This window comes from Vigna radiata, chromosome 6 (genome assembly GCF_000741045.1).
Source record: "Vigna radiata var. radiata cultivar VC1973A chromosome 6, Vradiata_ver6, whole genome shotgun sequence".
In the NCBI taxonomy this organism is placed as follows: Eukaryota; Viridiplantae; Streptophyta; class Magnoliopsida; order Fabales; family Fabaceae; genus Vigna; species Vigna radiata.
The window spans coordinates 4,474,749-4,489,533 of NC_028356.1; positions in this window are offsets into that span (position 1 = coordinate 4,474,749).

Here is a 14,785-nt window from a genome sequence, read left to right on the forward strand (position 1 = left end):
ATTAAATTACTATTTTTTTCTCAAATATAACATTAACAATTATCATTTTATATTATTTTAATAGCTAGGGGTATTTTGGTAATCTTTAATTTCTATTCATTAAACAAATTTTTTAAATCTATCATATCAATCAAATTCTACACTAATTCTCACAAACTTTACCTTCAAATCCACTCTCAATTATCCACAAATCCATTCAAAAAAACAACAAAAAAATTACCCTCAAATCTACTCAAATCCATTCAAATCATCTCTCACAAATCATCTCCCCCAAATCTTACCAAGAGAACACAGCCTTAAGGTTCTGTCTTTATATTTGTTGGATCTAATCCCTTCCCATTTATTTACAAGATCTACTATATCATCTAAACCACTTAGATTCTTCCTCTTTGACTTGGGGACACCATAACTATAATGATATCTCAATGACAAATCATCAGTCTTTTCTACATCATCTGACTTAGCAGGATGGTTATTAGTCTCAAAAGCTAACAATTTATCATCTTTCTTCTTCGATTTATTGGGAGTACTAGTTAGATCATAACATTTGGAATAATGTTTAGAGGATTCATTCAATCCAACTCACTTCCTGCTAAATTTTTTTATAAATTCTTACTAACTTATCTGTTTTCAACTATGCAAGTTGACAAAAATAATTGCAACTTACACTGGACTTTTTTTAGTTTAACTAATTTCAAGATTTTGTTTTTCAAAATCTAATGAACTATAAGTTCTTTTAATTATTTTAGCCTGGTGAAAAACACAGTTATATAATAAAATACTAATTAAAATAATAACAAGAAAATAATAACGCTCTTAAACTTGTTTATTTGTGCGGGTTGCCGGACTTTTATTTAATTTTACTATTCATTTTAGTCATATGAATAAGTCTCATTTTATTTAAATTTATTAATTCTTCTTTAAATTAAAATCAATAAAGAGGATTGTTAGTAAGAAACTCAATAAAACATAATTCTAATATAGTTTGCATTATAGGCTAATCTTCATTAAAAATTGTAAAATCAGGAGAGAATCATATAACAAGATACCAGACTTAAAAAAACTGTGATTTTCAATAAATTACAAAGAGTGGGTTAAAAATAATGAGTTATCAGTACTTTTAATTTAAATAATAATCTAACAAAACATTTACTTGAAATTCAAAGACCTAATTCATCCAAAATACGAGTTAAATGCAATATCAAAATTATCAAAAACCTAATTCATCAAAAACAGATACTAGATCAGGGCTATCCTGATTGATTGAACAGATCCAAATCAACCGCGAAAAAGAATGAAAATACACCGAGTCTTTATAAAGATGAATTTATTGAGTCAACGCAATTATACAAAGAGAAGAAAATTACAACCTAAAGAATTATACAAAGAACCCACTACATGAGGATTCAGACCTAAAAAATTATACAAAAACCTCTTATTGTCCCGTCGAATTGTCCCCCGGATCAGTGATGACCGGATTACTTGTAGTCGGATTAGTGATGATCGGATTACTTGTAGCCGGTTTAGTGATGACCGGATTAGTAGGGCAAGGAGTAGTTGGACAACGCGGAGGCCCCTCATCACTAAGTTTAATTAATTCTTTATAATACTTACCCGCTTCTTTGTAGATCTTCAATGACGCGTTGACCCTGTTTTCTTCCAGACGGAGGATCGCGGAGTTTAAGTGAACCTTAACAAGATTCTTATGCAATTCTATTTCCTTATGGTAGGACTCCAGATCAGTCATATTCGCCATGAAGAAAATTGATATCAAAGTGTAAGGATTGTAACTATTGATGTTGAAAGAGTAACCAGCGTACAATATATAGAATGTACATAACCAGCGTACAATAATTAACGTACAATAATTAAGGAAAGAATATATCAATTATTTAAGACAAAATCAATTATGCAGAAACTAAATAAGGTAAACTATAATCAAATATATTATTTCCTATCATCCCCCTCAAACAAAGCGTGAGATTTGGTCCAATGTGAAGTTTGGCTCTGAAGAACTGGAACAATGGTCTAGGCAGACTTTTAGTGAATATGTCTGCTAGCTGGAGATCAGAAGGAATGAATTGAGTGATGAGTTTGTTAGATAGAATAAGCTCTCGAACAAAGTGATAATCAATATCAATATGTTTAGCGCATTTGTGAGCCACCGGATTTTGGGAGAGGAATATCGCACTCTTGTTGTCACAAAGAAGAGTTGGCGCTTGATGGGAAATATGCAGATCATGTAGAAGATGAGTAAGCCATATTAGTTCAGCTGCAGCATTAGCCATGACTCTGTATTCTGATTCACAACTTGATCGAGCTACAGTTGGTTGATTCTTAGCACTCCATGAGACGAGATTACCGCCTAAGAAGATGGAATAACCATAGGTAGATCGCCTAGTCTCAATACATCGAGCCCAATCAACATCCAAGTATCCAAGAACATTAAGGAAAGCTCCACGGGTAAAGGATAGGCCATAAGACATGGTGCCCTTGACATATCGAAGGATGCGTTTAACTGCTTGAAAGTGATCATTTGTTGGAGCTTGAAGAAACTGATTAACCAAATTTACCGCATAGGACAAGTCAGGACGAGTTATAGTGAGATACTGGAGTGCACCAACGAGAGAGCAATATTGAGTGGGATCAGAGAATGGATCTCCTGTGGTTGTCAGTTGAATATGAGGTTGGAGAGGTGTGGCTGTCGGTTTTGCATCCAATATCTGGGCCTTAGATAAAATGTCTTGAGCGTATTTGGTCTGGCTAAGAAAGACACCATTGGTAATGTAGTGGACCTCGAGACCAAGAAAGTAATTTAGATGGCCTAAATCCTTGATAGCAAACTCAGTTTTGAACCTTGCCAAAAGTTTTTGAAGTAAAGAATTATTATTCCCTGTCAAAACTATGTCATCAACATAAACAAGTATATATAGAGTGGCAGCAGTGTTGTGGTAGACAAATAAAGATGGATCTGCCTTGCTTCCGAGGAACCCAAGACTGAGCAAAAACGAGCTGAAAGACTAAGCAAAAACGAGCCGAATCGTTGAAACCATGCAAGAGGGGCCTGTTTGAGGCCATAAAGAGCTTTCCAAAGTCGACAAACATGATTTGGGTATCGAGGATCAACGAACCCAGGAGGTTGTTCCATATAGACAGGATGTGTCAGGTGCCCATTCAAGAATGCATTGTTGACATCCAATTGATGAAGAGGCCAATTATTCATTACTGCTAGAGTGAGAATGACACGAACAATGGCAACTTTAACAACAGGACTGAAGGTGTGATCATAGTCAAGACCAGGTGTTTGAGTGAAGCCTTGTGCAACCAACCGTGCTTTTAATTTGTCAATTGACCCATCTGAAAGATATTTGGTGCGAAACACCCATTTGGATCCTACAATGTTGGTGTTGGATGGGCGTGGGACAAGATCCCAAGTATTGTTGGAGTGTAGGGCCAGGAACGCTTTATGCATAACATCCAACCAACCAGGATGTTTTGTAGCGGATTTGAATCCTTTGGGTGTAGAAGTGGTGAGCAGAGCATAAAGAAGAGAAGATGGTTGGTAGGTGGTAATGTCAACAAAATGACGAGGCCTAAAAATACCTGATTTGGCGCGTATGACCATAGGATGAGTAGACTAAACACTACGGTGTATTTGTGGTTTAGTATCAGGCATGGAAACAGAAGTTGAAGGAGTATCTTCAGTAGGACATAGACCACAAGGTGTGGTTGGTGAGTGCACAGTTTCCTCGGATAGTGGCAAAGAAGAAGTTGGTGCAGGAGCTGGAGTAGGAATTTCAGGTGTTGAGGCTGGTTCAACAAATGAAGAAAAACCCAATCCGGAAATTGGAGATCTAGTTCCTGTTTTTGAATACGAAAAATAAAGTTCATCAAACTTGGCGTGTCTTGTTACATATAACCGGGAGGTTGAAGGATCCAAACATTGAAATCCTTTATGGTTGCTGTTGTATCCAAGAAAAATACAAGGTGCACTGCGATGAGACAATTTGTTAGTGGCATAGTCACGGAGACAAGGATAAACCCGACAACCAAAAGGATGAAAGTNNGCATAATTAGNAGGNGTATTATATAAGGTCTCANATGGAGAAACANCATTTAGAAGAGTGGTCNGTAACCGATTTATGACATAAACAGCACAACAAAAAGCATGTAGCCAATAATGAGCAGGGAGATGTGAATGAAAAAGCATTGCAAGGCCCGTTTCAGTGATGTGACGATGTTTGCGTTCAGCTCTACCATTTTGGGCTGGTGTATGAGGGCAAGACATAAGATGAAGAATTCCAGCTTCATTTAGCAAGGTCTTGACTTTGTTATTGTTGAATTATGTGCCACCATCACTTTGGAAAGTTTTTATAGTTTTATGAAACTGATTTTCAACAAATTTCTTGAACTGGACAAATACATCATAAAAATCAGATTTCAGGTGCATTGGATATAACCAAGTGAATCTAGAATAGTCATCAATGAAAATCACATAATATCGAAACCCAAATTTTGAACAAATGGGAGCAGGTCCCCATAAATCACAATAAATTAAATCCAGCACATGCGATGTGCGTTTATCATTTAGGGAATAAGGTAGTCTTTTGCTTTTAGCTAATTCACAAGAGTCACAAATGGAAGGAGTTGGTAAAATAGAAGATAAAGACAAAAGACCTCTTTTTCTTAAATGGGAAATAGTATCAAAGTGAACATTGACCGAAACGATAATGCCACAATTCAAATGATCCTCGTAGCTTATTTGAATTTAAAACAGAAACAAAGGCATTTTGACCATGCTCCAATACATATAAGTTGTGCTCACGCCTCCCTTTTGCTAGAATTTCCTTTGTACCCCTTTGCTGAAGCAGAAAAGATGTGTCAGTAAAGATAACATCCATAGGAAAGTCACGTGTAAGTTTGCTAATTGAAATGAGATTCTTTTGGAGTCCAGGCACAACAAGAATATCAAGAAGGTTTAAAGTATTTGTCAAACGATGAGATCCAATATGGGAAATGGGGAGAGCATTACCATTTCCAACAGTAATTGTGTGATTACTAGAATAAGGCTCAATTGAGTCTAAATCAGATGAATTTGCTGTCATGTGCTCCAGTATCGAGGTACCAATCAGATTGGTTTGAATTTGATAGAGTGCAAGAATTTGCAAATGATTTAGTAAGATTGGCAGATTGAGGTGGGCCACCTTCATAACGTTGATGGCAAGATGTGGCATAATGACCTTCTATTCGGCAGATTTGGTAATAGATAGGACGACGTCCTCTACCGCGACCACCACGACCTGAGTATTGGTAACCACGAACTGTTTTGCCATTTGAGAAAGAACGCGACCCAGATTGAAAACGTGTATTGGATGATTGAGAGGAACGTTGAGTAGTGGTATTAAAAGCAACTTGAGAGGGAGTAGATTCAACGGCATGTAAATACATTTCAAAAACTCTCGGCAGCAGAAAGAAGATCACGAAAAACAGGCAGTGGTCGCATGGCTAATTGAGATGCACCAAAGCTAGTGAAAGTTGGACCTAAACCCCCGTAAAAACCAGTGTAATATATCTAAATCATCCACTGGTCTACCCATAAGGCTGAGTTGATCACATAAGCCTCGAAACGTTTTAGAAAACTCCCTAACAGTGGATGAACCTTTTGTAAGGTGCAACAGTTGATCTCTGATCCCAATTTCTCTTTGCTTGGAGTCACCACCGTAGAGGGATTCAAGGGTAGTCCAGATCTGTTGTGCGGTGTCACAGTGCGATATTTTAGCTAGAGTCTCTTCAGTAAGGGAGGCCTGAGGAAGACTTACAAGTCTTTGATCTTGTTGTTTCCACGTGATAAAGGCTAGATTAGGAACCGTCAAAGATCCATCAGCAGCAGGCAATTTCATAGGAGGAGTTATGATTGAGCCATCAATATGACCATAAAGGGCCTATCCTTCGAGAAGAGGAAGGAGCTGACGACGCCAGAGAATGAAATTGGTTGAGGTGAGGCGTATGTTTAACATGTGGATCATGGTGTTAAAGGAAAAAACACCATCAATATTAGCCATAGGGAAGAAAAGAAAAGAAGAATGGATAAGGAAGGATCGAAATTAGGCTGATACCATGTAAGGATTGTAACAAATGTGTTTTTATTGATGTTTAAATAGTAACCAGTGTACAATATATAGAATGTACATAACCAGCGTACAATAATTAAGGAAATAATATATCAATTATTTAAGACAAAATCAATTATACAGAAACTAAATAAGGTAAACTATAATCAAATATATTATTTCCTATCACAAAGAAACAAAGAAGACGAACTCTCCACAATTAATGTTTCAGCACGGAGGGCAGCAAGAAGAATGATGAAATTGGTGGACAGTTGATGCTTCAGCACGGAGGGTAGCCAAAAAAAATGATGAAATTGGTGGACAGTTGATGCTTCAGCACGGAGGACAGCCAAAAGAATAATGAAATTGGTGAAGGTAAAGACTCATATAAATGCATTATATAACAAGGTTTAGACAGAAGCAATAATAATTTCAAAAAAAAAAATTCTAATCAAAATAAGGTTGAAACAATAAAATATAACAGTTTCAAAGTCTACTCGGAGAACCTGCTGAAACAATAAAATATAACAATTAGATAAAGTAATAATTACCTTTCTTCATCAACTCGCAGTAAACAATATAATATTCATATTAAAAGGATGGTCAATGTCGGGAAATATTTGAGATAAATTTTTAGTTTTATATTTTTTCTTTTTATAACTTTTTTTTTTGTAAATTAATATTTTTATTTGAACTTTTAATAAAATAAGAATGTAATTTTGTATCAATTATATATTTTAGGAAGAAAAAATTGGAGTGTTACACCAAAATGCTCTTATAACATTTTGAATTTTTTTCATAATTTTTATTTTAAATTATATATATATATATATATATATATATATATATATATATATATATATATATATATNAAGAAGAGTTAAAAATAAATAACATTCGAAACTGTTTCATAATACTAACATAAATAATTTTTACTTATTAAGAAGAGTTAAAAATAAATAACATTTGAAACCGTTTCATAATACTAACATAAATATTTTTGCTTATTAAAATATATTAAAAAAAATTAATATCAACTTTAGTAACATTAAAACTTAACCGATGTTAATTATATTTAAAACTAATTTAATATTTTCTGAAAGATAATATTTTTCCTGAAAAAGAAAAAAGATTAGAAGTGAAGAGAGAGAGAGAGAGAGGAATAGAGAAAGCACATTCCACACTTTTATGAAAAAATAAAAAAACAACATAAAAAGATTAGAGAATGGAAGAAAGAATGGGTCTTCGACAGGTTGTCGCATTAAAGATAACGTAATAAACATAGACTAATAACGTAAATTTCTAAACAAATACAAATTTAGTCTAACTTGTACAAGCTTTTAATTGTTTATGGTAAAAGTTAAGAAATAGAATTTAAGTTTAATTTAATTTTAGACATAATAATAATTAAAAAAATAGAATTTAAATTTAACTTAATTTTATGAAAAAAATTTAATATATATTTTAGGTTAAGATATATATATATATATATATATATATATATATATATATATATATATATTTAAAAATAGAAAACGAATTTGAGAATCTCGAAATTTCAAATTCTCAAACACCAAATGAATATGGTTTTTAATTTGTTTTCATTTCAAAGCAACTACAATATTTTTAGCAAAAATATGATTGAAAAAAAAAAATCTGAAAACATTAAGTTCACTTATAAGATTAACTACAAAAAATTGAGTTAAATTTTAAGGAGAAGAGTATTTTAAATATCAAAAATATGTTTTAATATTTAAATCTTATATTATACATTCCATAAATAATATTTGAAGAATTTTGCAAAATTATTTTATGACAACTATTTTAGAAAATAAAATTTTATTGTAGTTAAATTTAATCTGTTAACTTTTATTAGTAAATTTTAATTAAGTGAATTTTTGAATTATAAATTTTAGATTAAATGAAATAAATTATTAATATGTTTTTAAAATTGTAAATTAGTAGCAAGTCAAAACAACCATCATATAAAATTATTTTGTTTATTTAATAATTCTTAATAATTTATATTATATTTTATTGATAAAAATAAATATTAATTGTTGTCGGGGACCATTCTGCTGCAACAATTTAAAACTATTCATAATCTTGAAAGCTAACTAATGGTACCTAAAACATAAATAAATATTAAAAAATTATAAATAAATAATTATAATTTCTAGTTTTGTTAATTGATTTTACTTGTAAAATCATTTGTTATTGTGTAAAATGATGATAGTAGTTTTACATGAGACAAATTAGGAATAAGCTAATTATAATAATCATCGCAATGAGACTATTATTTTAGTTTTAAAATAATTCAATTATATAAATAGAATTTTTTAAACTCATTTCATTATCTAAAAAATAAATTATCTCTTTAAAAACTTGTTCCTTGAGTTTTTCTACCTTCTCTCTAAGAAATCTAATTCCTTCAGCATTTGTTTAACGATTAAGAAGTGTCTAAGAGATCACAACCGAGTAATCTTCATTCCTATCTGATCAGTTTCTGGTTTAGAGTAAGTAAGTTTTTACCTTTTTTTCCTTTTGTTCTCCATCTATGATCATGCTTAGGAACCCCTTCACATGTCATTCATACTCTATTCTTGGTTCTTTGTTAATTTTTTGTCCTAAGGACTTCAATCATGATTTTGTGATTTATAGACATTTTTAGAGTTTTCTTGAGCTCGTAACAAAGGTAGTGTATCGTGTAGAGCTTGATACTGTCCTCTCTAAAGTAAGAGAAGCTAGTGTTTGTATTTAAATTGAATTATAATGTATGAAATTGTAACTAAGGGTATGTATTTTGTTGTATAAATGGTTGGCTATGTATAAAAATGCTTGTTTTAGTGTTAATTGTCGTTTATTGAGGATAATGAATGGATAATGCTTGATGCTTTGTTTGATTTATGTTTGAACTTGGAATAACCTTGTGAAATGCAATTGGTATGATGATATCAATGTTAATTTTGGTTAAAATATTAAGAGGAAAGGTATGAGTAGAATTATAGGTCAATTTTGTGTGTATTGAGAGGTGATTTTCTGAAATATTGGTTTAATGTGAGAATTTGTGGTTTGGGACAATTAATTTAGCCTTTTGTGATTTGTTTAGGATGAGAATAAACTTATATGTGTTTTAGAATGGAGTGGTAGTCATTGTTAGTGTGTTTGCCATATCGTTTAAAGTGTATTTTTGGGGTTTTAAAAGGCGAGTTTTTGAGATAATGGTTGGATGGGAAAACCAGAAGTTTAGGGTCAGTTTTTAAGTCAATTAGGACTTGTTTAAATATTGAGTTAGGCAGTGGATCTAATACTTGGTTCATATGTTGATCTTTTCTGTCGCGTTTTAGTCAATTTTAGAGGTTCTAACTGGTGAAAATCTAAAGTATAGGGGTTGTGATGAAAATGAGGTGTTGGGGGTATGTTATCGAGTCTATTATGACTTGTTCAGACCTCTAATTTGCATAATTTGGTGTTAGAAGGTGTAGATTTGAGTTTGGATACTTTTGGAGATGTCATATGGCTTAATGCACCTAGTTATGGGTCTAATGATCAAATGGGTACTTAGTTTTACACATAAACGTGTTTTCATATAAACTTTAATGTTTAAAGAACTAATTTGATCATTCAAATAAGTCTCAAGTGCATCAAAACCATAAAACATAGTGTGTTGTCAACTAATAACTGAATTAAGTTGTATATATATAATTCTAAATTGAAATTGATATATAATCGTAATTTTAGTGTGTTATTGTTAAATTCTCGCTGAAGCGAGAATAACATTGTAACTTAGTCCAATTTTTGTCAAATTCTCACTTAAGCAAGAATACCATTGCAACTTAACCCAATGTGTGTCAAATTCTCACTCAAGTGAGACAATTTCACCAAAGTGACAATATACTCGCTCAAGTGACACCCTATTTTCTATTTTGAGTTATCTTGCAAAAATTAGGATTTCCGCTTCGTTAATCATCAGATCAAGTTGAAATTTTGACAATTGGTTCTAGACATATTATTCTTTATTTTGACTTTTCAGATCTTTGATTAGAGGTATATATTGAGTGCAATTTTCACATAAGATTCTCTTAGTGTAGGTTGTTGGCAACTTTCACTTCTGTTGCTTATTTAATACATAACATTTTTCTTAATAATACAATTAAGTTTATTCTTTTTGCATTGCATTCCTTATTGGATTATGTTTAATTTGAATGTAAGAATACAATTTTTTATGTTTTGTGGTTGAGGAAATAAATTTTTTAGTTTTGTTGTAATTAATAAAAACAAAATGGTGTACAACATGCCTCTATTGAGTTAAATGATATGCAATGAGTTTGGATGCAAGTCAAGTATCTTCTATGGAGTGTTCTGACTTGGAAGAGTTTTCGTTTGATATAAATATACCTATATGTTTGTAGTTAATAGTATTATTGTTGTGAAGAATTCATAAGTTTTACAAATTGAGATTTTAGGATTGATTATTGAATATGTGAACGAATGGAATATGATTTTAAGTTTGTGATTTAGTTCTGAATTGTGAAATTGTATTTTACTAAGAAGAAAAACTAGTGTGTAGAATTATTGTGTGGTTTATAAATGAAAATATATGTGCTTGAGATTGTCCTGACTAGTGAGTCGATGGTGATTCATATCTAGATAGTTGGTTGAGGAATATGAATTTTTCCTACCATTTCATATGAATCGGATGTTATTCATACATATTTTGATTATGACTTCTGGGTGCAAAAGAAATTTCATGTGGATTGAGTGCGATTCATACATATTTTTGTTTTGACTTCTAAGTGCAGAAAAAATCTCTTGTGGATCGAGTCTGGTCTATATATATTTTAGTTATGACTTTTTGGTACAGAAGAAATTAACATATGATAGGTGCATGATCTTTTAATACTAGTATATACTCAGTTCAATGGATTTTGTGTCTATAAATATTTGGTATATGGACGGGTATATGTACGATTGCTAATATAATATGAATGAAGTTGGTGTGAATGATTGATTGTATGAAATTGAATGGTATGGTTATATGTGAGGACAATGGAATCTTTGGGTGAGTTACAATAGTATTATGATGATTGGTTAACTAAAAATTTTGTATGATGAAAGAATAATTCATTTTTGTATATAATATTTGAATTATGACAGTGATTGTTATAGTTTTATTAGATTATCCTTTAATTTTTTTTAAATGTGTCTACCTGTAATGATTACAAGAGTATAAGATTACGTGGATAGTATATTGAGGATCCACAACGAGTTTGTAAGTTGAAGAATAGGAATAAATACAAACATATATTTATATACTTCAATATTTAATAGTCTCTTATTTGTATGAAATATTATGTTGAAAAAAAGAATTTACTTGCAAAATTGGAGGAAGATAAATACTCAATATATTAATTTGCATTAATGTACTATTAATTATTGTTTTAGTAACGATATAAATTAATAGATTTATTTACTGATTTACATCATTGTAGAATAACTATTCTTATTAATTTTATTACAAACTTAATATCTCGAATAGTGAGAAAATCTAAATCAAATGAGAAATTTTTGTTTTATTTTTATTTAATTGTATAATTCAATAATATTAATAACATTGTATTTGAATTAGTTGTAAGTTTTTTGATTGCAAGCCTAATTATGATCATTAATATTATTAAAAATCATGAGCTTTTGAGGACATGACACTTGTTTTAGAAAAAAAATAAAAGAATACTATATTATAGCTAGGGACATTTGTTGAAACAATTCTAACATTGACATAATTGATATATAAAATGATAATGTTATAGATATAAGAAATTACCCTAGACAAATATAATTGTACTTTAATTTGGTACCTAATTATTTAATAATTAAGGACTTTAACTTTATGCATAAAGTAGATTATATGGAATTGTTAGTTCATGAACACTTGAAGTCAAGACAAAGTTTACACTTTCAAGAATTATTTTTATGTTATTTTAATGAAGGGAAACCTTTTTCCTTGTCCTATGGAGCATAGATAAATTAAATTAGGTTTTTCTACCTTGGTTATATACTAATGTAAATCCCACAGTTGAAATTTGGGAAAACATTTTACATTACCCAACTTTTCAAATAGCAATTCAAACAAAAGATAAATAAATTCAAAGATGAAATGTCTTATACATCAACAACTATAGAGTGCCAAAAACATAATTGTGTTCCTCTAATGTAAATCCCATGTAATTTTCGTTTTTCCCTTTGATTTTTTTTTTTGCTAATTTGTGTTTACGATTGGCTTGAAAAAAAAAATCATCAAAAGATTTTTGTTTCATGTTTTAAAAAGTCGTAGTAAAATCTTACTCATGTTTAAGAAACATGTCATAAAAGTTAATGATTATTCATTCTTTTAGTGATATAAATATTTATTAACTGCTTTCACAATATTCTTTTTTTTTTCTTACAAATTTATTGCTTTTATATATAAATTTAAGCATTTCAAGTGTTCTTTATATATATATATATATATATATATATATATATATATATATATATATATATATATATATATATATATATATATATGATTTCTTATCAGTAATAAGGAATATATAAATAAAAAGTAAAACGTTAAGAATGTCTTAATCCTTGTAAAAAACTATTAATAGATATTGGCAAAGAGGTTCTACAATGATAAAAAAAAAATCACTTTAAATCAATTTGCAATATTTTCAACCAATGAAAATCACTACATACGTGTTCTACAATTGATAATATCAATAGTACTGTTGTTAACCCCCAGATATTGTTAACCCCCAGATTTTTTATATATATTATTAGATTGATTAATAAAACAAATTGTCTCATCGTATAAATATACTGTACTAATACAGGTATCTAAAAAAATAATTATAATAATAAAATATATCTAACACAATTAAGGAAAACTATAAGAAAGAATACTCCATAACATCATCGTCCTCCACAAGAGATACTTCAACATTAATTCTTCGTCTGCTTATACCAATAAAGTGATAATTGCAAAGGAATCAAACAAACATATAAAAAAAATATAAAAGAAAAGCAACATTGTAAGTTAATGTTTAGAAGAGTTTACATAAAACAAGGATAGAGATATTATCTTATATAACTCATCAATAAAAATAATCATATCATATATAAGGACTCATACACGACTCATACTAAACTCAATTATCCAAATATATATATTGGTATCATACTTTGCAGAATTATGTGTTAATTGGAGGAGTCATTCAATCCAAGTAACTAAAAATGGTCAACATGTTCTTGACTTGGTTTGATGATTGAACGATTGATTTTTATGATGTTGAATAATATTTCAGGTTTCATAAACAACTTGTTAAATTATGATTAATTGTATATGTTATCAATCTATCTTAATTATATGATGATATATTCTTAGGAGTAAAATTGTCAAAAATCAGTGCCTTACTCTCTATTTTATTCGATTAAGAAAATAATCTAATTGATTAAAATTTGAAATTTCAAGGTATCTATAACTTAAAATTAGTGTAATTAGCTTTGCTTACTTGACCAACAGATGACAAGATCCTTACTAGCGAACTTCTCCTAACTTATGGAATGCTCTATCTACACAAAACATCACAAGAACAATAATAACATATCGTTCCGATCACTCATCAACAAAAATTCATATAAATGACTAAAAAAATGCATTCATGTGAAAGATGTCTCACATGCAATAGATAATAGAAAAAAACCAAAAAACAAAAGTTGAAATTCAATTTACATAAGAAAAAAAGAAACTGATTGGTTCAAATGTAAGAACTCGTCACGAGGATTAATTCAATAATTTTGATTCTTCAATCATACGAACAGAGATGAAGAACTCTTATAAAGAAATTAAAGAACTCTAAAAAAGTGGTTTCTATAGGGATGAAGTATTTTAAAATAATAAATCTCGTTTATAATAAAGTATTTACGTTTAAATTTTTAAATATTAAAATACTCTAATCTCATTAATTTTAAATCACTATCATTTACAAATGTCATTTTTTAAGTCTTTACATGATACTAAAAAAGAATTTCTATTACAAAGTCTCTATCTCCAACAAAATAAAATATGAAAAAAAAAATTGATAAAAAGTTGTAATAAATAAATATATGTTAAGTAGATAAGTAATAAATAAATATATGTTAAGTAGATAAGTCTGAATAAAGGAAATATAGAAAAGTGAGTGGATCAAAGAGATGTGTGTGTGGTTGAAGGAGATATGTATGGTTAAAAAAGATAAAATTGGATAAAGAAAACCAATGTGAATAAACTTAGTGAGAGAGAAAATTTCTTTGAAATAAAATTTTTATCCTATTTAAATCTAAACTTTTTGATTAAAAATAATATACTTTCTTTGATGTTATTATAAAGATGTACAAAGTCATAACATACAAATTAGCATTTGACTTAATCAACATTAACTTAAGTAAATATAAATATTAAAGTTAAATAAAATTAAGATTAATTAGTTAAGTGTTAACATTATTTATTTATAACATTTATTATAATTAATAACAGTAAAACCAACATTATTCTATTACACTAACATAAATAATTTTTACTTATTAAGAAGAGTTAAAAATAAATAACATTCGAAACTGTTTCATAATACTAACATAAATAATTTTTACTTATT